General features: G+C 37.3%; 1 protein-coding gene across 7 annotated transcripts in view; it reads right to left on the bottom strand.

The window, feature by feature from the left end:
* Positions 1-23,915, bottom strand: part of usp25 (ubiquitin specific peptidase 25) — a 232,654-nt gene that overhangs the window by 160,604 nt on the left and 48,135 nt on the right. Inside the window, exon 1 of one of the 7 annotated variants that reach the window (XM_039744554.1) lies at positions 3,448-3,466. The exons of the other annotated variants lie outside the window; for them this stretch is intronic. The gene's annotated coding sequence lies outside the window, so the exon portion shown is untranslated. Of the gene's footprint in view, positions 1-3,447; positions 3,467-23,915 lie in introns of those variants that run through there. 7 annotated transcript variants of the gene reach the window in all.

The following is a 23,915-nucleotide window of genomic DNA, read 5'->3' as shown; positions in this document are numbered from 1 at the left end:
ATATATATACATACACAGATTATATAAACATATATATGGACACACATTTTGTTATCTACTACTAGAATATAAAAAACGTTTCTGTTTTAACTATGTGTTGACACAGATTACTGTATAAACGGAACAGACATGAAATGTGTGTGTTCCAAATAACGATCTATTATTTCCACTCTAAAACTCCACTTCACTTCCAGATACTCAATCAAGGCATGAGCTGAGAGAAGTTCGTGCACGTTCTAAATTGGTGGGGGTATGGAATAGCCGGCTGCTCCTAGCTTCTCTTTATCAGTAAATTTAGAGGACAAAGGACGATGGCGGAGAGGTGTGAAGGGATTTAAGAAGCAATTTAAGGTGGGACGGAATTACGAGTTTTTTCGTAGGCTCTGGTAATTCTAGTGTTAAAGTGCTTGTGTGCAATTCTGTGACCCAAACTGCACTAAGACTAGCCTGCCAGTATCCGTGCTTATCTCTGTGTGATTGCTTGTAGCCAGTTTAAACTCTGTTGGCTCAGTGATTTACATCCATGGCGTCAGTTGCACTTTGTACATATTGTTCCAGTAGTTTTTAAAATAGTTTTTACAGTTCATTAGCAGTGTGTAAAATGATCAGTGTTGCAGTAATTGTGATGCTCTTTGCATGAAAAAAAAAAGTTTTTACTTTAAAATTTCACTTTTTCTTTGTTAATTGTGACGTTTATTTAAAGTGCAGTAAAAAAGTATTTGGCGTCCAGGGATGCATTAACCTCCAAGTATGTGGCAGTTTAACAGTTAAAGCCCCGAGATGCCGCCGAAACGAGCTGCACCATCAAAGGCTTCTGGCAATGAAAATGCACTTGCATGAATTACACTACATATAGCGGTAACATTGGTATTTTACGTTCTAGCACTGCGGGAGACATACCAGTACAGTATACAGGTTTATCTTTACACTCTTTATTTTTATGTAATGTATTAAGCTGAGTCTGAAATTAAGCTAAAGTGTTTTGGGACATATTTGGGGTTTAAACTAAGAAAATAGGCCTTTTTTTTTTAACCACATCCAAAATTCGCAGGTGCTCTAGGAACGTAACCCCTTTTAGTCACACACATGTGAGTAGGGGGACATTGTATGGACCAAGCAAAGGTAATTCCACACCAGGCCAAGGGGTGGTGGGGTGCACTAAACCTTCTCCTGTTATCTTTACAGACCAGCCACGGGAAAACCAAGCTGATTCAATGCTGACGATGCCGGTTCCGGCACCCAGAAGGAGGTCACTTCTGGTTCCGGTGCCCAGAAGAAGGTTACTTCTGGTGCACAGGCTGACGTCAGAGGGACATCATTTCCAGTTCCCCTACATCACTTCTGGTCTGAGCTAAACTTAGGCTTGACACACACTACCAATCCACAACCAAAGAAATATCAGATGGGTAAGTACTGCTCCCGAGTTGCCAAGTGGGAGTCAAATCAGGGTGTGTCAGGGAAAGCTTGAGTATGTTTCGACTCATTACCCTGTTAAAGGTCAGGGGAAAAGTAGAACCGGGACCCACAGGATAGAGCCCAATGCATCAGGGAACGCATTGAGGACTTATTATGGGCTCCCGAGTGTGGGGACTGCCCATACATATCCCACGAAGGGCAAGCCTTTTAATAAAGGTGGGAGAAACCCAGGCTGGCAGGTGAAAAACATAATGGCCTGGACATTCAAACCTACTAAGGCAGCAAAGAAACAGGCTATGGCTTTATAGGCTAAGGTGGTTGGTTGGCTACAACCCCATGAAAGATCCAGCCATCAAATAGCGGAGCAGGTGGCCTGCGCTTTATTGCTCAGCAGCCTGCCTAAAAATCACCCAGCCGGCCTGGGGTTATACAGATATTGTCTCGCTAATTGAGACAATAGAACACCTCAGGGCAGAAACCAGCTTGGGAGTATCAGAACGGGACTCGTGAACCCGGGCGTGCTTGCGTCCCTAATACAGAGTCCCGCGGCTATTATGTGAAGCGTACTTGAGTGAACCCTGAGGCGCTTCAGCAGGCTCCGTGAAGCAACAAAGGGGTTTGTCGAATAAAATGGGGGGAGGCGCAGTGTGCGCTCGCTAATCCTTTGGCCTCTTCGCATATGGGAGAAGTGTTAGTTAATGGAATTAAAGTTATATCCTTGTTTGACTCTGGCAGTAAGATTTCCATTTTTGCTCTCCATTTAGTGTTGCCGCAACAGTGGCTCAAGACTAATACCCGCATTACCTGTGTTCACGGGGATGTCCGATATTATAGATCTGCCAACTGCTACATATGTCAGGACAGTGTAGTGAAAATGTTGACGGTGGCGGTGATGCATAATCCTCTATTCCCAGTGATACTAGGCAGAGATTGGGCTGATATTAATAGCGGTAACACAGTTGCTTCTTCCCCCAGATCACTTGGTCTAGTTGCGGATCCTGAATCAGCTCCCTCAACTTCCTCTACCTGTATACAGCCAACTGGAGAGCGGAGTTCGGCCTCTGGTGATGACAAGGAAACACCCAGGACGTCGCAGCCAGACACATCATCAACAAGCACTGAGTTGACTCGGGGTAAAATTTGAGATTGAATTCGATCCTCTCACACGCCTGCAGTTTCAATTCAGGCAGACTCCGACTTCATTAAAAAGGGAGCAGTGGAACGAACACTCCCTTAAGTTTGCAAAGAATGCAGTCGTTCTGATAGACGGCCAATGCACTTTACATCCGATGCCACATGGTCCTCACTTTGTGTTAAATAATGACCTGTAGTACCGGGTGACAGAAAATGAGGGAAAGATTAGGTCACTGTTGTTAGTACCACGGACTTACCAGTGACAAGTCTGTGAAATAGCACATACCCATCTCCTGGGAGCCCATTTGGGACCCAAAAAAACACTTGAGCGAATTAAGCACCGATTCTTTTGGCAAGGGATTAACGAGGAGGTCTGCCGCTTTTGCACATCCTGTCCAGAGTGTCAGTTGAGGCAGATTCCTAGGAGGGACCGTACTCCTCTAATTCCCTTACCCTTAATAGATATCCCGTTCAAGCATATTGGGGTCGACCTGGTGGGACATGTCACACACGTGCGAGTAGGGGGACGTTGTATGGACCAAACAAAGGTAATTCCACGCAGGCCAGGGAGTGGCGGGGTGCAATCTTTTCCAAGCCTTGTCAGTTCTGTCTTGGATTCAGTAAAAAAAACTTAAAACTGCGTGGTAATATGTTTTAATTCTGTAACAAGCATAAAAACACAAATCTGTACTGCTAAATTCTTTACAAAAGTAGTCTAATTATTCAAAAACAAAACTAAATGACAGCACATGCGCACAATAAACAAGAAAAAGACAGGAATCATTATATTAAAGTTATTGTATTTGCTTTCTTCTGCTTTCAATATAATGAGTTTCCACTAAAGGTTTATGTAGGATTCAAGCATATGAAATACAAAGAGATTCAAAACAGCCTTACTTCTGCATTTTGTCCAAATACAGGTGGTTTGCAAGTTGTGGCGGTCTCAGCTTAAAACAAATCTATAGATATGAAGTAGCACATAAAACACAAAAATGTTTATTTTCAAACGAAATCCAATTAATTTTCCTCTAGTAACTTCCATTTTCTTAATTACAAATGAAGCAATCTAGTTGTGACACTAATGATTACATAGCAACCCACCATTAATGACGAAGCATAGTATAGTACAATACAAAATTTTATTATCAATCTCTATCATTTTTTGCTTTTGTGCAAACATTTTACTGAAAGCAACCAGCAGCATCCAACAACTATACAAATACTATAAGCAGAGTCTCAGATAGGCAGCTACATCATCAACTGACTGTTTACTGAAGCAGTAAAATCTGCTGCTTATAATTCTCAGCATTCTAAGTACATGTCCCAGCCTAGATGTCTCATGGAATATAGCAGCTGGGGGTGGGAATACTGTTAGTGCATCTCACAGCTGTTAGTTAGTGGTGGGTTTGTGTACCATTATTAGGTCTTTACCAACTCCATAAGGTACTGAATCAGTATCAAAAACAGCACAAGTTCTAAGAAAAAGGTTGACATATTGTATATACCCAGGGTTCAAAACAGAGTTTAAATTATTTATACTGGGTGATTTGTATTTTACAATAAGATTGCTTTACTGACATTCACCGACACAGATTAATATATGAAGAAATGCTAGGGATGCTCTGACTGATTGGCCACTTATTGAAATTAACAAATTTTCAATAAAAAGAGACCCAATCAGTAATTCGTAAAAAGGGCGAAAGCAAAAACCAATATTTTCAGCCCCTGCTTTTCTAGGATTTACGGTAATTTAGCTGCAGTGCTCATTTACAAGTATTATAGTACCTATCACAAGTCTTTTTTTTTTTTTAAACCAGCAAATTTCCTGCAGTGTAAACAAAGAGAAGCAAATGGAAGCTTGTTTTATCAGTGAATGAGAGGTTATTCATATTATTAGCCTCTTGTGCATTTAGACAAATGGCAAGAAAAGCTACTTTAAGGAATTCAGACCCTTGTTTTATCCTTTAAAGTAAAGCAGACACTGCTTAAGTTTGAAAAGTGTGCTTGTTTAAAATGCAGCAGCTTACACTTTTAACTGGAAAAAGAAACGATAAAGATGAAATTGCTGCGTGGCAAACAATATGCTTTTTTTTTTTTTTTAAGATTTGTATTGTGTTTACTGTTTGTTGCTGTGTGTCATACAGCATAAGTTTTGGAGAGAAACAAGTCTCTCTATTATATAAAAAAATCTTGGGAAGACACAAGACTTTTTCAGAGAGACGAGACTTTGGGCCAAGAGATGAAATAAAAACCTAACAGGTCCAAGCGGGGGCAGAAATAAAAGACAAACAATAGAAGAAGAAGAAAAGACAAAGTGTAGAAGACAAAGTAGAACATCGTAAAGAGGTTCAAAAATGTTGGTGCAATACACATGCAGAGCAGGTTAGAGATTATGAAAGTACTAAAATTCTAAAGTCTCAAAAAACTGATAGTAAAGATCGCATTAGCGCTAACAAATGTAAATTATTACTTGGTGAAATAATGGAACAGAGAAAAGAGTTCGAATATATGGACATAGGTGATATGACAGAGCTACTAACAAGTTTAATTTCAAAGAAACCACAATTTGGTCAGATTATATTTATGATCGGACGTATAAGAAATTCTACAGCCAATAATTGATACAAATCCATACGTCCAAAAGTATCACACTGAAAAAGACGGACAAAGAAGTTTTCTTGGATTTCTATATGAATCCGAAAGATCATGCTCATATATGTAAAAAACCAACATGTGACGAATTGTCAGCGATAACAGTTTCAAAACACAGAGATATCAAAGAAGAAGGTGATATTTGTGTTTATCCAAAAGCACAGCATGATTCGTCCCAAGCGGCAGATCCGGGAAATGACTAGTGAGTAGGACCTGAATGGGGGTTGGCGAGCAAAGCAAGCAGGGGGCAGAGCCCCCTAGTTCTACATAATTAAAATGGTAATCCATATTTTATAACAACACCTCAATGGTAATCCATATTTTATAATAACACCTCAAAAATTACAAATGTCTAATTGATACCCTTAAGAAAAAAAAAACACACCTGTATAAATATAGTAATGTATATTTTAGCAACAAAAAGCTGTAGTGCAATTAACGATTTAAAATGATTAAAACATGTATATTTACAGTTGAATTTGGAGGTTTACATACACTTTGGGTGAATTTCTTAAAGGTCGTTTTATAACCTCTCCACAGATTTTATACTTACAGATAATTTGGCATATTGCTTAAGACATCTGCTTTGTGCTGGGAAAAAGTAATTTTTCCAACAATGTTCAAAGACATATTATTTCACTTTAATTGATTATATCACAATTCCAGTGGGGTTATAAAGTGAGTTTTAATGAATTCACACTAAGTGTATGTAAATGTCTGTCTTCAACTGTACATTTAAGCAATATTTTTGAACATATTTTATTAGTTAAAGGATATATAGTTAAGGAATTTTTATTTTAATATTTTATGGTCACTGAACAATAAGTCCACAGAATTTCATTTTGTTAAAAAAAAATGCAACAGTTAACACCTGTGGTATATAGTTTAAAAATACACTTTAATATAGGACATATATATATGGCTTCTATGCATTTAGTTATGCAGGAGATTAGAGTAAAACAATTTTAAAGGGATAAAGAAAAAAGAAAAATAGCAATAGGTATTGGAAATTGGCTAATCAAGTAACATGAAATCAGTGATCAGTATCGGCCTTAACACTAGAATCTTTGAAGCCTATGAAAAAAGTCGTAACGCTGGGCCACCTTAAATTCCTTCACACCTCTCCTTTAGCATCTTTGTTTTGCAAATGTATCAATCAGCACAAGCAGCAAATGGCCTGCTATCCCATTCCCCACTGACGCACCTGAAGTTCTCCCAGCTCAAGTCTCTTCAACTGGGAGTGAGATACCTGGAATTGTATAGGATAAATAATATATTGTTATTTGGAATACATCCATTTACTGTGTGTTCCGTGTCTACAATGATCTGGGTAAATGTAGGATTACAGGAAATGTGAGGCAAGAAAAGGGAACACATAACTAAAACAGAAACTTTTCCCATGTTATATTAAAAATTTAAAAAATTCCAGCTCCTCTTCTCACTAAACATAATCTTAGATTGGACTATTGCATGTGTCCTTTTAATTATAACTTTGTGCACTTTTTCCTTTTTGTTATTCATTAAATGGGTTTGCCCCATGAATGTCCCACTATACGACATCCCAAAGATGTTTGACTAGATTCAGATCCAGTGACCGGAAAGACTACTGAAGAACAACAAACTCATTGTCATTTTCATTAAACCAGTTTGACATGACTTCTGTTTCGCTACATACTGCACTGGAAATCCACATACCATTACACCACCACCACAAGCCTAGACCATTGACACAACTCAGGTTGGGGGCATGGATTCTTGCTCTGGGCACTAACTTCTTACCCAACCATCTGTGTGCCCTTGCAGAAACAGAGATACATTAAACCAGGCTACATTCTTTCAGTTTTCAACTATCCAGTTTGGTGAGCCAGTGCCTACTACATCCTCACCTTTCTGTTTTTTGGCTGACTGGTGTGGAACAAGATGTGGTCAATGTTCATTCTGAGATTCTTTTCTGATTACTACAGTAATACAGAGTGTTATTGTGAATTACCATAGCCATTGTGTCAGCTTGAATCAGTCTGGCCATTCTCTTCTGACCTTTTTTCAGTAACAAGACGTTTCCATCTATAGAACTGTTGCTCACTGGATGTTTTTGTACCATACTGAGTAAACTCCATAGAGCTGTTGTACGTGAAAAATCACAGAATATCAGCAGTTGCAAAAATACTCAAAGCAGCCTCTCTGACATCAACAATCACACCATGGTTGAAATAATAATTTCACAATTAGTTTTTGATGTGAACATCAACTAAAACTCATGACCTGTACATGAATAATTTTATGTATTGTGTTGCTGCCACATGTCAAACAGATAACTGAATAGAAAATCAAGTTTACAGGTGTTCCTAATAATTTCCTCGGTGACTGCATACCAACTATTTGAATCCATAGAATTGACTGTTCAGCAGTCTTTCCACTTGTGGCTAGAAACTGTATATGCATCTACTGATGTAAGTGCCACTGGTTCAGTGCTGTTTGCAAGAAGGGAGGAATAAGAAAAGTATTTGTTCAGAATGGCTGTAGTCTTTTAATGCACCATTTGCCTTTCTAAGGCAGCAAGTGTTGTATAGGTCATGAACAGAAGACAACTGTATTGCCTTCACCACCCTCAGCAGTGCTTTACATTCTTAAGCCAAGCAGGTACCATACCAGGATGTGGTTCTGCCAGTCAGGATGGACTCTACTCTGCACCTGCTGTAAGGATCAATTTCTGTTGAAAAGAGGCTTTTGACTAGAGTTACAGTAATTTAAATTTATCCTTGGTCCCTTGGATGCAAGAATTAAGATCATAAATTCTGTATGTGTAATCACCGTTTGCTAAGGAGTATAATCATTGAGTTACAGACCTTGGTTGGGGCAGGGGTTTCATTTAAGAACAGATTTTGCAAATTTGACTACTTCTTCTCAATTCATCATCGTCTTGAGTAATTTTTATCAAAAATAAAAATAGGCAGGTAGTCACAAAATGAAGGTCGCATAACCATATGCTTCCATTGTGTATATTCTGTAGCCAGGCTCTTCTAGTCTTAGATGCTGATCTGGGGGTAGGCCTTGAGGGTGTATCTGAACGACATCCTTGGACCTCAGCTTAGTTGGAAGTATTGGCCTTGTCTGCAACAACAGGTGTCAGGCATTCTAATCTTGTAGTCCATCAAGCACATTTGATTCTGTATGACAATGGACTCAATGCTAGTTATCTTTGCCTATGTCTGGAATCAGTCCAGCAATCTCCCTGGCTGATATGTAAAATCTTTTAAAAGCAATATTGAGGAAAACTATTTTGGATTTTAAGAAACACCTTGATAACTAAGGTTTTACTACATCCAGTGAAAAAGGTATGCAAATGGCTTTATATACCTATAGCCTGGTTACATTAACTAAAATCAGATTTCACAGCTTGCCGAAGAAGGTGCTGACAAAGGTGATGCAGTGCTGAACTCTTCCTTGATAGTTACAGTTTGGAACATTTGTTTTACCGGTGCTGAGGGAACATTACAGACTCATTTGGGCCTTGACAAAGATGTTCAAAATAGTTTGGGGACTTTCTGCAGAAAGAGCAAAATTGTCACAGTTATATTCATTCTAGAGGTTGAAGATTATCATATTAGGTTTAAGGTATCCAACCCAAGTGTTTTACCATTGCAAAACTATGTTTGGTCTCACAATCAAATCACTATGGAAAAATTAAACAAGACCATGTATTTTTTTAAACTGCTTATTTCAATACAGAGGTGCAGCAGGCTTGAGCCCATGCAGGTAGCATCAGGCACAAGGTGCTCTTGCTCATACATCACACGGCAAAGAGAATCACTCTAGTCATCTATGGATCATGGGGATTGGGTCACTCTATGATATGCAGATAACTAGGGAGGCCAATCAATGCATGAAACGTTGTTGGACAATGTGAAAAAGGGATGACAGCTATGTTGTTTTGCAGGTTACTGGGTGATAAGGTTCCACTTATGTAGATTAATTGTAAATAATTTTAATGACAATTTCAAAGGTCTCTTTGAGGAAATTATTTATCTTTTTTGGCACCAAAGTTTTCTTTATCTTAGTCACATATTCATGGATGCTGAATGTCTGGATTTATTTAAAGAATCTATTTTAATGTTTATTGGCTGCTGTATCAGATGCACTTGTGTTTGTGTTTCTGTTGAAGGAATGTTAACAGTGCTTCACCAGAATATTTTTATCATTACATGGCACTACTTGCTGACAGTGGGTCTCTCTCTCTCTCTGATCCCTAGCTGGCGTTGGGTTCTAGATCGGCTCCTAAGCCTATACATTGCTGTGGGTGTCAATGGTTTTCAGATCTCCTTCACAACTCGCTTCCATGCATGACGATCATTGGCGATTGTTCTGGCCTCATCGAGATTTATTCTGCGATTTCTGATGTCATCTTCGACCTGTTTTAGCCAAGTTTTCTTCGGTGCTGTTCACTGGATTCGCCACTGGGTTGGTCTCCAGCATCATCCAAAGTACTGGCCAATCGATGCAGTCGAACGGGGATCAAAAGTCAATAAAGACGATGACCGTCCGTTTCCCACATCGAATTCGCTCCTCCATAACCTGACAAAGGCTGAGTATCTGGTCACAGCAACTGCGGCGAGGCCTGAAGCCGGCTTGCTCCTCACAGCTTGTTTGTTCACGATACTTCTGCAGGCGTGATTGAATTACTTTCATGAAGACAGTGGGTACAAGGGGTTACTCTTGAGAACTGGCACTGATATATAACTAAATAACAGTAGCAACAAATAATTAATGTCAAGAATGTCTTTTATAGCAACAAAAAAAAAAAAAATTTTTAATACAGTTTAGAATAAATGCTAACCTATAAAATATGCACACACATAAATTTTACACTAATCACATTCAAAAAATGTCTACAATAAAGGCATACAAATTCTTAATTGAATCTAATTTTTTATAATGGTACAATCATTGAATTATCGATCATCACAATTTGTCCATCTTTCTTTCCATGATAAGTGTGTTGTTCGTGACGATTATCTCTTCTGCAATAATCTGGAAAGCCAGCCTTAGTCATATCTGTTGTTTAAAAAAAATTCCAAAAGCTTTCGTTCAAACAATTTTTTTCTTTCGAAACCCGACATGCTGAATCTTTTAAATGAGGTCAGTGAGACATGTGTTTAATGACTTTGTACCATAATTCAGGATAGGTTTCTCTGTTTGGAATTTCAGCACAGACAAAATTATCTACATCATCAGCAGTTAATAATTTTTTTTGTAAAGTAACCAATAAATGCATGTGAGGTAAACCCCGTTTTTGAAATTCAATCATGTAAATGTATACTCAGATTTGACCAAACACCATTTCGATTTCTTTCAATAAAATTAAGACTTTCTGATAAAACAATCTACTTTTGAAAGTCGGAATATTCAGAGCTGATGTTGCTGGTGGCATTGTTTCCAAGAATCTCCAGATTTATGGCCATTGTGGATTGAAAGTCATTGTAATAAATACATCTGGCCTACCAATAGTTCTGGATATTGCCTTTGCATCATGATATAACTGTTGCAATGCACTTAGACTACCTTTATATGATGATGGTAATATTACTGTTTTACCTATTTTGAATTTGTCTGAACTATTGATATTTGAATTTTGAATGTGATCATCAAGTCCTTGCAAATGTTCTGTTCTAAGTTTTGCTTGATTCAATTTAATAAAAAAAGACGATTACCTTCGACTTTTAGATATGCATTAATAATGTAATGTTGCGTTAGACGTTGAGATGACAGAAGTGAGTTAAATACATTGGAACGTATCGCTAATTTAGCCCTGAAATATTGTGTTGGTGTTATTCATTTTTCTGAATTTGTGTGCTTCATATTGTAAGACCATCCTGTTTCTCCATCTGGGAAAAGCAAGGGAAAGAGTAATGAATCGGAATGTGATGAATTATTAGACAGAAATGTTAATTCATGTTCTGCTTATCTACTCTGAATATCTACTCTGTTTTTGATATTTCCATCTTTCAAAACTATTTTCGCTGATAACTCGTCACATATTGGTTTATTATATATGCGTGCGTGATCTTTCTGATTCATATAGAAATACAAGAAAACTTGTTTGTCCATGTTTGCAGATAGATTTTTGTGTTAAGTGCAATACTTTTGGACATATGGATTTGTATCCATTATTGGCTGTATAATTTCTAATATGCCCGATTATTTAACTCTTTCGATTCTATGTTGCATCGCTTCTCCATGATCATAAATATACACCTGCCCGAATGGTGGTTTCTTCGCAATTAAACTTGTTGTTGCTTTAAGTGTTGCTGGACCACAGATTCTCATAGCATATGGTCCATTCTTGTGAAAATCTACGTTTTGCGCATTGAATAATGCAAATGCAAAAAGATTATTGTAGACTCGAATATTTTGCCTGTAGTGTTTGTAGATTTCACTTTCCCCAAACAGCTTTTAATTCTCTTGGATACGCCTCCCTATTGTGTATAAACACAACTTTTCCCTGATGGCAACACAAATTAGACGATATACAAGTCTCTGACTTGAACTTCAAAGCCTTACAATATTTACATACTTCAGACATATCACCAATGTCCATATATTCAATCTCTATTCACCTTTCAGTTATTTCTATGAGTAATAATTTGCCTTTGTTTGCGCTAATGCGATCTCTGCTTTCTTTGATTTGACACATTCTTTTTTTATGTTTTCATATTTTGTATCGTGCTTTGCATGTGTTTTGCACCTACTTTGTGTCTTTTGAATTCCACTGTTTTCATTCATTGTTTCCCTTGTTTTTTAACCTCTTTATGATGTTTTACTTTTTTTTGTACTCTTTGTCTTTTATTTCTGACCTCGCTTTGTGCTCCTTTTTTTCAATGACATCTGGTCATTGGTGATTATTTTCCCTTTTTTCAAGTAATAATTTTCGTTTGTTTGCGCCACTGCGATGTTTACTTTTTTTTTTTGATACTTTCAAATTTTTCTGCTTTTATATTCCTTATGTTTCTTTGCATTTGTATCGCGCCAACATTTTTTCTGGGTCAATCTCTTGGCACAAAGTCTCATGTTTACGGTCCAGACGAGATGAAAGAGAATGGACAGTGAGCAATGTGAGGTTTTTTGCACATTAAACACATGACACTGTACAACAAACAATAAGCATGAATGCAGTGGTAAAATTTTTAAAATGTGGAAGCACGCTTGTAATTTGATAACACTAAGTTTGGGCACCATCAGGAAATCATTACATCAGCCGGAATGTCAGCCAATGTGATTCTCAGGTGAAAAATCCGGTCAGACATATTGACCAACTTTCATTACAATGCTGACAAAAATAAAACTTGTGGAATGAAGCTCACAGGAGAACACCATAAAACTGAAGAGTCATCTACAGGCGTGCCATCCTGAGATTCATGCCAAGGTATGTAACATTACCTAGGTGGCGACTTGAATGACACCAATACTCTTACCTCTGGCTCTCATTCACCCTGCTAATACTAAAAGCCAACACACAGACACACACAGGATTTTGCTATTGCCAGTTTTATCCCTTTACTAGTTACTTAAGAAACAGATTCATGCAGCTTTGAAAGTACAATCAGATGCGCTCAGCCTCTGATGCAAGTTGTTGCTGTTTAGCTTGTAGTGTCACGCATTTGTTACAGCAGATGAAATGACTGGAGTATTATTTGTTTTTAATACAGTGTCCTACACAGTCCCGATAAAGGAAAAGAAGCTTTGCAATCATTCTTTGATTGTAATGAGTACATCTAGACCTGTTCGTCCACCCATCCATCCATTTTGTAACTGGTGGATACAGTTCAGGGTTGAGGGTGAAATCACGCCTTCACATACACATACTGGAACAGTGGCAGTGACAACAAAAGTCATAGCAATTAAACATCAAGGCAAGTGTCAAACGAAGTGGGTATTTGTCTATGCAGTTGCTCCATTTGTTAATACTCACATAAAATGTATCTAAAATTTCAGTCCCTGAAGTACTTGAAGCACATCTCCCAATTATACAATATGGCAAAACAGCACTGCTTCATTGCCGAATAAGACTCTGAAGACACAAAATTTGTGTTATTTGTTTACTTTGAGGGCAAACTAATGTTTATGAGCATAACCCCTAAAATGTGATGAACACAGTAAAAGTACTTATGTCATATATTAGAATGGTACATTAGTGAATGTAATGCGGTCTCTCATGCGGATTAATTGACTACAGGTAACTTTTGTAATTGAGGATTTGCACACAGGTTTAAGTCATGTCAGACACTTTGGAAACAGCACAGCAAAGGCTCTTTTACAAGAGTTCTGAAATACTGGATAAAATTCATCATATAAAAAATTACTCATTCATTAAATGGTACTCATTAATGAGTTTTTTTAACAAGCTAGCTGTGTAAATATAAATCTTACAATAGCAAATGTTGCAAACTTACTTGAGTGACCAGATTTAAAAGTATTTGTTACAAATACAGCTTTAAAGGGTATGTTTAAATGTAAGTATCCAACATTATTTTGGAATTCACCAATTCAACAGTACAGATATAATAATGCTTGAATTTGTATTTTTAGTATTATTTTAAGCAGTATTTTTCAGTTTCTGGAGACAAAATATCAGAGAATAAATTTAAAATATGCACATGGTCAGATAAATCCTATAGTCCATGATGATCTCATTCTTTATAAACCTGATGCTGAAATGAAATATGTGCTGCTTGGTCTAGCCTTTTTTGGTAAAATCTTATAGCAGTATAACTAAGGCATGCTAAAGGCCAGAAAACAGTGATGACAGACCGGAACTGCCATTATCTGCTCAACAGCTATTCTTCATTTTATATTCAACTAGCAAAATACCCGGGCTTCGCAGCGGAGAAGTAGTCTGTTAAATTTTAAATAGAAGAAATTTTTATTTAGTCGACAGAATATTATTCCGGAATAAATCAACTCAAACCTTAAATAACATAATATTTTGCTCTCCATAAAAATATATCCTGTCTAAATTATACAAGTTAGAAATAAAGTAAACGTTAAAAGAACAAACATTCAAATTTGTTTACTCTTATGTAATTGTATATAAAAAATAAACTTAAATTTTAAATATCCCAAAAGATTTTGCTCTCCATAAAAATATATCTTGGCAAAATTATACAAATTCAAATATGAACATGGTGCATAACAAAACCTGGAAATATAAATAAAATTTGTTCTTTTCAGCAATAACAAATCAAATCATTCAGTTGTCTTTGTTCTTATGTCATTTTATCAGAGCTGGACGCCTGGCATCTTTTTTTGGCAACAAGTTCATTTATGTTTCGTGTGAGGTTCTGTGTTGTGGAGATTCTCAGGATGGACTGCAGGTGCTCATCAGTGAGGCGACTCCTGTGTGCGGTTTTGTTAGTCTTCATGACTGAGAAGAGCTTCTCACACAGATATGTGGTACCAAACATGCACAAGGTTTGAGCCGCATGTAGACGGAGCTGGAGCATTTCTGCAGGAATGGAGTGAATAAACTGTGCGGGCCATGCAGTATCGTACTTTGTCTTCAGTGTGCCATTACACTGCAGCTCAATCACCTCCATCTGAATCTGTACAGGTGCAGTTTCCACATCGACGGCAAATGGGTTGCGAAACAACTCAAAATTCTTTTTTTGTTCTTCAAAGTCACCAAAGCACCGTGCAAAATCAGTGCGCTCAGTTTATCAGCAAAGTGGGGCAAGTTGCACTGGTGCATTTGTGTCTCCCATAAAAGTAGCTTCACTTGAAATCACTTTGTGATTTTGCACGGGTAAAAACGTCTGCTGAAGTGTCAGATTCTTCTTTAACTCTTCTGCTTTCTGTATCTTGGGCATTGCATTCAGGTCTTTCAGGTTATCTTGATGTTTTGTCTCATAGTGCCGTCTTAGATTAAATTCTGTAATTACAGCCACATTAGTTCCACAAATGAGACACACGGGTTTACCAGCAATGTCAGTAAACATATACTCAGCCTCCCATCGGTTTTTAAAGGCTCTACAGAATCACCTTTTCTCTTCGGCATCGTGTGGGCTAGCCTCGCAATAACTTGCAGCATCATTAGCTAGACTTGATTAATGCAGTAAGTGTTCGGCAAGGCAGCTGAAGCGCTGCATTATGGGATCTGTAGTTTATTGTGTTACCAGCGCTTCATATCCCCGGGCCATTAATAACAATAATATATAAATGATCTCGCGGGCGGATATAATTACACGCCGGGCCGGATGTGGCCTGCGGGCCTTGAGTTTGACACATAGGGACTAAATAGAACTTGAAAAGATATATTTTTTCAAATGTGATCGCGCAATTCAGATCGAGTTGACGCGCACTACAGTACATAGAGCCCGCGTGCTATAGTGGTTTTGCCTGTGTGCCTCAATAAGTTACCCTCCTCTCGCTCTTACTTTTTTACCGTTCATCTAATGAATACACTAGTAGTATGGCTTTACCAAAACAATCATTGATCGCGAATAAAGTATCCATTATTCATAAAGCTTCAATTGGTGATCTGTCTTTCTGCGTTAACCGCATATTTTTTCATACGTCTCAAAATAAGGGGATGCGAGGCTAAAATGAACCAGGAAGCGCGTGTACATACTCAGTGCATCCCCTCTTGGGAATCGAACTTTGGACGTCGGCGCTAGAGGCGAAGCCTTTACTATTGCGCCACGGCATGTGGTTTGTCTATTTGAGCGTAGCAGTGTAATTCGTTTTTTGTTCAGCACTCTTTGGAACTGTTGCTTTTTGTCTGCGCACTGCGTCAGTTCACGTGAGCTGCTGAATATGGTTTTATATGTCACTCGCTCTCTTCTAATTGTTTCGCTGCCTTCTTAATTATATAATGTATGTTTTCTTCAGCGGTTTTTGGAACTCTTCCTGGTTTTCTACATACTGCGTGATTATGTGGGAGCCGTGAGATGTTACACGAAACTCCGCCCCCCACGGCTTTCAAGCTCAACTCCATTAAAGTAAATGGAGAAAAATAGTTTCTAGTTATGACCATTATGAGTAGAATTTCGAAATGAAACCTGCCCAACTATTGTAAGGAAGCTGTAAGGAATGAACCTGCCAAATTTCAGCCTTTTACCTACACGGCAAGTTGGAGAATTAGTGATGAGTCAGTCAGTGAGTGAGTGAGTGAGTGAGGGCTTTGCCTTTTATTAGTATAGATAATCACTACGTGTGGTTTGGCTCTTTAGTGTACATGTTAGTATAATAGTTTAGAGGTGAAGTATGTTCTATGCATATTACTGCTTTCAAATATTTTAATGGAAAAATATTGGAACCCATTGTTCCAAAAAGGATTTAGAATTGTAAATGAAAGAGTCAATTATGAAAGTTTCAGTTAATTAAAAAAAAAAAATCATACATTTATTATTATCTTTTTAGTTATCAGTTGATCAAGTAATAAGTCACTTCAAGTAATTTAATATTTTCATTCTTTCATTTACAAAAATTCACGAATACCCATTATGCAGAAAACAAAGTGCATGTTCACACACTACATTAACAGCAATATCATTGTGTTCCAAAGGGTAGAACAGATTCAATTAAGGGGCTAATGCTCATAAGATTCAATTTCAGTAGCATTCTACGTAAAGATTTCTATTCATATTTATCTGAGAACCCAGATGTACTGAGAAAAATGGCTTCAGTGGAAAAATATAAAAGAATGTAGATAAATGCAAATAAACTAAATTGAAAAGAGTAAAATTATTTTCATTTTACTAGAAGTGAATTTACCATGTGTATCATTTTTTTTACAGGTTTACAACAGTTAAACTATCTAAATGTTAATTTAAGAGGCTTGACATATTCAAAATATTTAATGGGTTATTAGTTTGCCAGTGACTGTGATTGTGGTCACCATATCATAATTAGAGTGATAAATTGTTACTAAAAATGTATATTATTTAAAAAAAAAAAACCTTAAGACCATATAAAGGCTTTTTATAGCATCATAGGGAAAGGCGTCCTCAAAAGACCTCATTTTTCGACCCAATTAACTTTACTTCCAGAGAAAGTGAGTTGACAACCCTATGCATGCGCAGCAGTCTGTTTTGTTACATTACATGAGACAGTGAATGTGTGGAACTGTGCTTTTGATTGTTTTATGCAAAGTGAGTGACATATTCTATAATTTCACCTTGTACATCATTAACACTAGAACTACCAAAGCCTACAAAAAAACTCGTAAATCCGGACCACCTTAAAACCCTTCCCACCTCTCTGTCAGTGTCTTTTTTCCTGTAAACGTGCAAATAAAGACAAGCAGCAAGCAGCCTGCTATTCCATCACCCCACCACCACAGAATGTGCACAAAGTTCTCCCAGCTCATGCCTTGATTATCTGTGAGTGAAGCTGCTGGAGTTTTAGAGTGGAAATAATAGCTCGTTATTTTGAACACATGCATTTCATGTGTGTTCCATTTCTACTGTAATCTGTGTACACATTGTTAAAATAGAAACTTTTTCATATTTTAGTAATAAATGTTACAAAATGTAGGCATAAACTATAGAATGTGTGAAGCCTGAAGTCCAAAGATCAAATAAACACTTTTACAAAAGGTTCAATGACAATACAACAGCTTCCGTGGTGTAGCACTAAGAATTGCTGACTTGTAATCAAGGGTCCCCTGGTTCGATCCTTACTGCTTCCTGTATTTACTGTTTTCAGCAGTGAGCTGCTCTTATTGTTAATATTATACAATAAACACATACATTTGGTTTGTGCTTGTAACAGCCCGGTGTACATTTACAGTATTTGTAAAAGTTAGCATGTTTTTTTCACTTTTATTCTCTCAGTCACGATCATGATACATACCAATACCCCCCTCCAAATCCCCAAATAGGGATCTGACGCTGTTAGTTTTTATTTGAAACTGGGAATAACTATAATAACTATAGATGTGAGGCAATGGAACTGGATATTCTCTGATCTGGATGGATAAAAGTTGACGCACAAATGCTGGTGAATCTGCCTTCTTCATATCTTACTGTCACTTTTTTTTTTATTCAGTTTTATTGAGTGTTTCTGGTTACGCTGAATTAGTATGCACCTTATGGTCCATGATATCAAAGCTGCACTGACAACAAAAAAAAAAAAACACAGAGACATACAGTAGGTATATATGATATTTGGAATAACTTATTTTATGACCTGTATAGTACATTTCAGAAAGCATTGTGGCACTGATGCAATATGATTCATATTATTCATATTCATTCTCATGCCTTCTTGTGCTTGTAATCAGTGACCCGTTTTTTTTTTTTTTATCTTTTTTCGATCTTGCCCATGCAGTCTCCACATTTTGGTGCACTGTGGTGTTTCTTTTGTACTCCAGGACATGCAGAGGAAAGAATAGTACAGAGAGATCAGTTCCACACTATATGAAATCATCAGATTCAAATGTTAACAGTTCACACACACGCAAGGACCGTCCTTCCTACATTTACAACATGTGTACCTGCTGCAATGTACACATTTCTCTCTATGCTGTGGTTTCTATTACACACATGAAAGAAAGAGACAATATATGTGACATTTTGAAGAAATCATTTTGTGACCTGAATAGTAGCAATCAGAAAACATCATCGCACTAATGCAATATTATTTGAAACAATTGCAAACAGCATTAGATCAGCTATAAATGTATGTATTTGTAAAAGTTTTTTTTTTTTTTTTTTAAGTTTTATTCTCTCAGTCACGTTCTCGCTGAACAACCTGTTGATTTGGCTCTAACTAACAACGCCAGTATAAATTCACACCCGATCTGACAAGGTTCATTTTCAAATAAAATTGCATTAGTACGACAATGTTTTCTGATTGGTACTATTCAGGTCATAAAATGATTTCTTCAAAATGTTACATATTTTTGTCTTTGTTTTTTGCCTGGTGCTGCTTTCACATAGTGCACCAGAAGGCCGTGAACTTATTCAGTGCAACCAGAAGCACGAAGGTGGCTGGTTGCTTGTGCTATAACAAGCATTACTTGGCAGCGATGAACGCACATGTGCTGTGCAAGGCATGCACAGGGGCCACAGAGAAAAGAAGAGTGTTCATGGCTCACCTTGCAGAAGAACTTCATTGTCGCTTATTACAAGAAAAGGTGATGGATAAAGCAAGAAGATGCAACATCAACAAGCTTCTGTTCCAAGACCACTGCTTCACCACCACAAGTCTTATAAATTTTCACCAACTGTTACAGACACAAATCAAATGTATGTTTTATTGTATAATATTAACAATAAGAGCAGCTCACTACTCAAAATGGTAAATTTGCGGGTGAGATGGTTTCAAACTCACAACCTCAAGTTTATAAGTCGGCAGTTCTAACCATTCCACCACGGAAGCTGTCGTGTTGCACCTTTTGTGAAAGTGTTTATTTGATATTTGGCCATCAGCCTTCACACATTATACAGATCATGTCTACATTTTCTCATTTATTACTAAAATGTGAAAAACGTTTCTGTTATAACGATGTGCTTACATAGATTGTTCTAGACATAAAACACACATCAAATTATTTCCCTTTACAATTCTAAGTAGCTCACTCCCAAGATAATCAATCAAGGCAGGAACTGGGAGAACTTCTTACCTGTTCTGAGGCGGTGGGAGGATGTTATAGCAGGCTGCTTGCTGCTTGGGCTTATCAACACATTTAGAAGACAAAAGACGCTGACTGAGAGGTGTGAAGAGATTTAAGGTGGCCCGGATTTACAAGTTTGTTCGTTGGCTCTGGTAATTCTAGTTTTAAAATAACAATTAAGATATTACCGTAGACAATATATATATATATGCACATTCCTACACTGCAAGTGAAAATGTTTACAGCAGATTGGTGATATTATCATGCTCTCAAAGTATGCACAAATCTGGTATTTTTATTTCAGAATTAATTCAATAATGAGACAAAAGTGGCAATAAAGAAAGGCTTATTTGCCAGATTTTCCTATTTTAGGAAATTACACTATATGGGTTTTCAAAATAACAACTATGACTCCTGGGTTGAAACTTATAATCGCCTGCTTTCTATTTACTTTATACTTTGTTATCCCAAAGATTTTCCCTCCCTTGTTTATTAACTTGTGCACAAATGTACCCATTATTGTATATTTTTGCCTTCATGTTGCTATTCTGGGTTGGGAAGAAAACAGTGTGAAACAAGAGTACTTAATATTGTATGGTACCTCGCACAAAAAAGTGCTGTCTGTATGTTTTCTGTCAAGTATCTTAGAGGTACAATTTATCTCATATTTTAGCTTATTTAAGACAGCAAAAATATATAATACACTATTCAATCAAAGATATACTCAAAAGAGCAATAAAGTAATAGAACTATTGTGTCCCCCACAAAAAAAGAAGACAATTAATGCTAGAATAATGCTGCAAGTTCACATTGTACTATTTTATTCAGTGGCAAAATTAGATAAATTATTAAAGTTGGTATTATTAAAATGACGTCAAGGGGTCAACTTTACTTTTTCTGTCTAAACTTCTTGAGTGTTTTGTTGTCCCCTTACACACAAGGTACTTAATTTGTAATAAATTAATGGAACCCTTTCAGTTTGGCTTCAGAGCACACAGATGTGCTTTAGATAACTAATGATTTGGTTCTGGCAGCAGACTTTGGTTAAACCAGCATATTAATTCTGTTAAACCATAGTTCAGCATTTGATGCTGTCAAGCATGATATGGAACTGCCCTCCATTGGTTTAATTCCAGCTGACTGACAGGAAAGAGGCTAACAAAGCCTTGGCAACAGCAAACCCAGCACAGCATCTGTCACAAATGGAGTACCTCAAGGCTCTGTCCATAGCCCTCTGCTGTTCTGTATCTACACGCTTCCATTTTACCATATTATTCATAGCTTTGAACTAAGCATTTTTATACAGTGTCACACACGTGTGAGTATGAGGCAGCTAAAGGGCTTGAGTAATTGTAATACAGTAATCCCTCCTCAATCGCGGGGGTTGCATTCCAGAACCCTCCGCGATAGGTGAAAACCCACGAAGTAGAAACCATATGTTTGTTTGGTTATTTTTATATATTTTAGGCCCTTGGAAACTCTCCTACACTATTAATAAATATTCTCTGCACAGTTATACAGTAAACCCTTGTTTATCGCAGTTAATCCGCTCCAGACAGATAAAAGAATTTCCACGAAGTAGGATTCTTTATTTATATATCTAATATTTTCGCAGTTAGAGCATTGTAAACCTTTTCATGACCTTCTAAATATGTTTTTTAACATTAGAGCCTTCTAGACATGAAATAACACCCTTTAGTCAAAAGTTTAAACTGTGCTCCATGACAAGACAGAGACAACAGTTCTTTCTCACAATTAAAAGAATGCAAACATATCTTCCTCTTCAAAGGAGTGCGCGTAGAGGAGAATGTCAGAGAGAGAGAGAAAAGTAAACAATCAAAAATCATTAAGGCTGTTGGGCTTTTATGTATGCGAAGCACCGCGATAACGCGGCCGCAATGAAGGGATCAATGTGAAGGTAGTCTTTCAGCATTTTTTAGAGGAGCGTCCGTATCTTCTAAGCAAACAGCCACTGTGCAAACAGCACCTCTGCTCACACTCCCTCCGTCAGGAGCAGAGAATGTCAAGAGAGAGTGAGAGAGACAGAGAAAAGCAAGCAATCAAAAATCAATACGGGCTGTGAGAGATTTGAAGTGTGCGAAGCACCACGCGGGAAGCATATCGTATATTATTGAGGAGTTTTATTTAATACGTAATACGTTCTCTGATTGGGTAGCTTCTCAGCCATCCGCCAATAGCGTCACTTGTATGAAATCAACTGGGCAAACAAACTGAGGAAGCATGTACCATAAATTAAGACCCACTGTCCGCAGAAATCCGCGAACCAGCGAAAAATCCGTGATATATATTTAGATATGTTTACATTTAAAATCCGCGATGGAGTGAGGCCGCGAAAGTCGAAGCGCGATATAGCGAGGGATCACTGTAAAACATCTGACCAGGGGACGGCGGAGTGCACTGACTGTCTTTCTCAGTTCCCTACAGACTTTTCCCAGGAAATCCTGCAAGGTTCCGGCGCCTCTGAAGACGTCACTTCCAAAGCCGGCCCCTTTGATGACGTCACTTCCGAAGCCGGCCCCTTTGATGACGTCAGTTCCTCTTAAGACTTTTAAAGTCTTCATCTTAGGCTACTATAGCCAGTTCTGTTTTGGACTCGGTATTATGCACATCGTGTATTTAATTAAGAATACCCTTTTGCAGCTGGGAAAAACAATAAAATCTCAGCAGCAAATGTCCTTACACAGACCTTCAACAACGAGCACATAACACCCATCCGGCTACACCATCACTGGATCCCTTTGTCTTATATAACCAAACATAAAATTCTATTACTAACCTATAAAGTTTTAAATTACCTTGTAATGAACTACATCTGTAACCTCTTCTATCACCACGTTCCTATTCGTCCACTAAGGTCTACAGATTCTGGCAATCTTGTACTGCAAACTAGCTTGTGCTCTACAGGTGACAGAGCCTTCAGCTATATCGCACCCAGACTTTGGAAAAACCTCTCTAAATTAATGAGATCAGCTGACTCAATTCACTGTTAAAAAAAAAAAAAACTTGATCTGACCTCCTGACCTTTCTTTCAGTTTGCTTTTTGTCCAGGTGCTCAAAATAATTTGCACTTTTTCCACAAATTATATTTGTCTGGCATTTAGTTATAGTATTTTGTATTTTTATTCTGGTTTATTGTCTCTTAAATTATTCAAAACTTTGTGCTTCTTATATTTATCTCTAGTTAGCCTTTCATGTGGATATTATTTGTTTTCAATGTTGTATATGCCCTGTTATTCATTCTGAATTCTGTGAAGTGCTTTAAACATGGAAAAAGTACTATATACACAAATTGTATTATCATTATAATTTTTAAATTTAATATTGCAATGACTTATGTGACAGTAACCTGAAGGCTCTATTTGATAAGTGCAGTAAGCATTAAACCAAGTATGCAAATGATTGATTTCATTTTAGAAATTAATCTTATGAACTGCTGAAAATGAGGGGAGGTAGATTTCTTTTAAAGAAATTAACGAGTGAGGGAAAACAAGAACAAAATTAAGAGTATAAAGAACTATGTACAATGAAGTTAGCTTTTGAGATTACCAAAGAAAAAGTGAAGGAATGTATTTCACCAGAACAGAACGGTCATTCTTAGTTGCCATAAGAGCAATTTTATAAACCTTTTGATGATTAAAGAGGGTTTGAGTTTTCATAGACAGCCCAGTCTGCCCACATGACCAGGCAACAGACAAGTTGCTTCCAAGGAATAAAGGCTTGTTATAATATGGAGCAAACCACTTAAAAGACGGTACCTTTAAAGATTTGAAAAATATTTAATCTTAGTCGTATCAAAAAATGAAACTGTAGTGAAGTGTAGTTAAGAAGACAGCAAAGGAGTTCATGAGAAATTAAATTAGTAATATTTGTAAGAAGGACACTTTTAAGACTTCTGATAAGAAACTATGACCTAGTAGAGGAAGAGAGATTGTAAAAACACAATGTTACTGTCTAAAATGACCAGATCAGAGATATTTAAGTCATGAGCAACTGGGCCAGGTGGACAGACCAGGTGTATTCTACGATCACGTCACTCAACAGAATCAACATGTCATAACAGTTAAGCAGTAGGGGTGTTGAA

The sequence above is a fragment of the Polypterus senegalus genome, chromosome 2 (genome assembly GCF_016835505.1).
Source record: "Polypterus senegalus isolate Bchr_013 chromosome 2, ASM1683550v1, whole genome shotgun sequence".
NCBI classification, from domain to species: Eukaryota; Metazoa; Chordata; class Cladistia; order Polypteriformes; family Polypteridae; genus Polypterus; species Polypterus senegalus.
The sequence above is the reverse complement of the archived record's forward strand: the minus strand, read 5'-3'. Positions and strand labels throughout refer to the sequence as shown.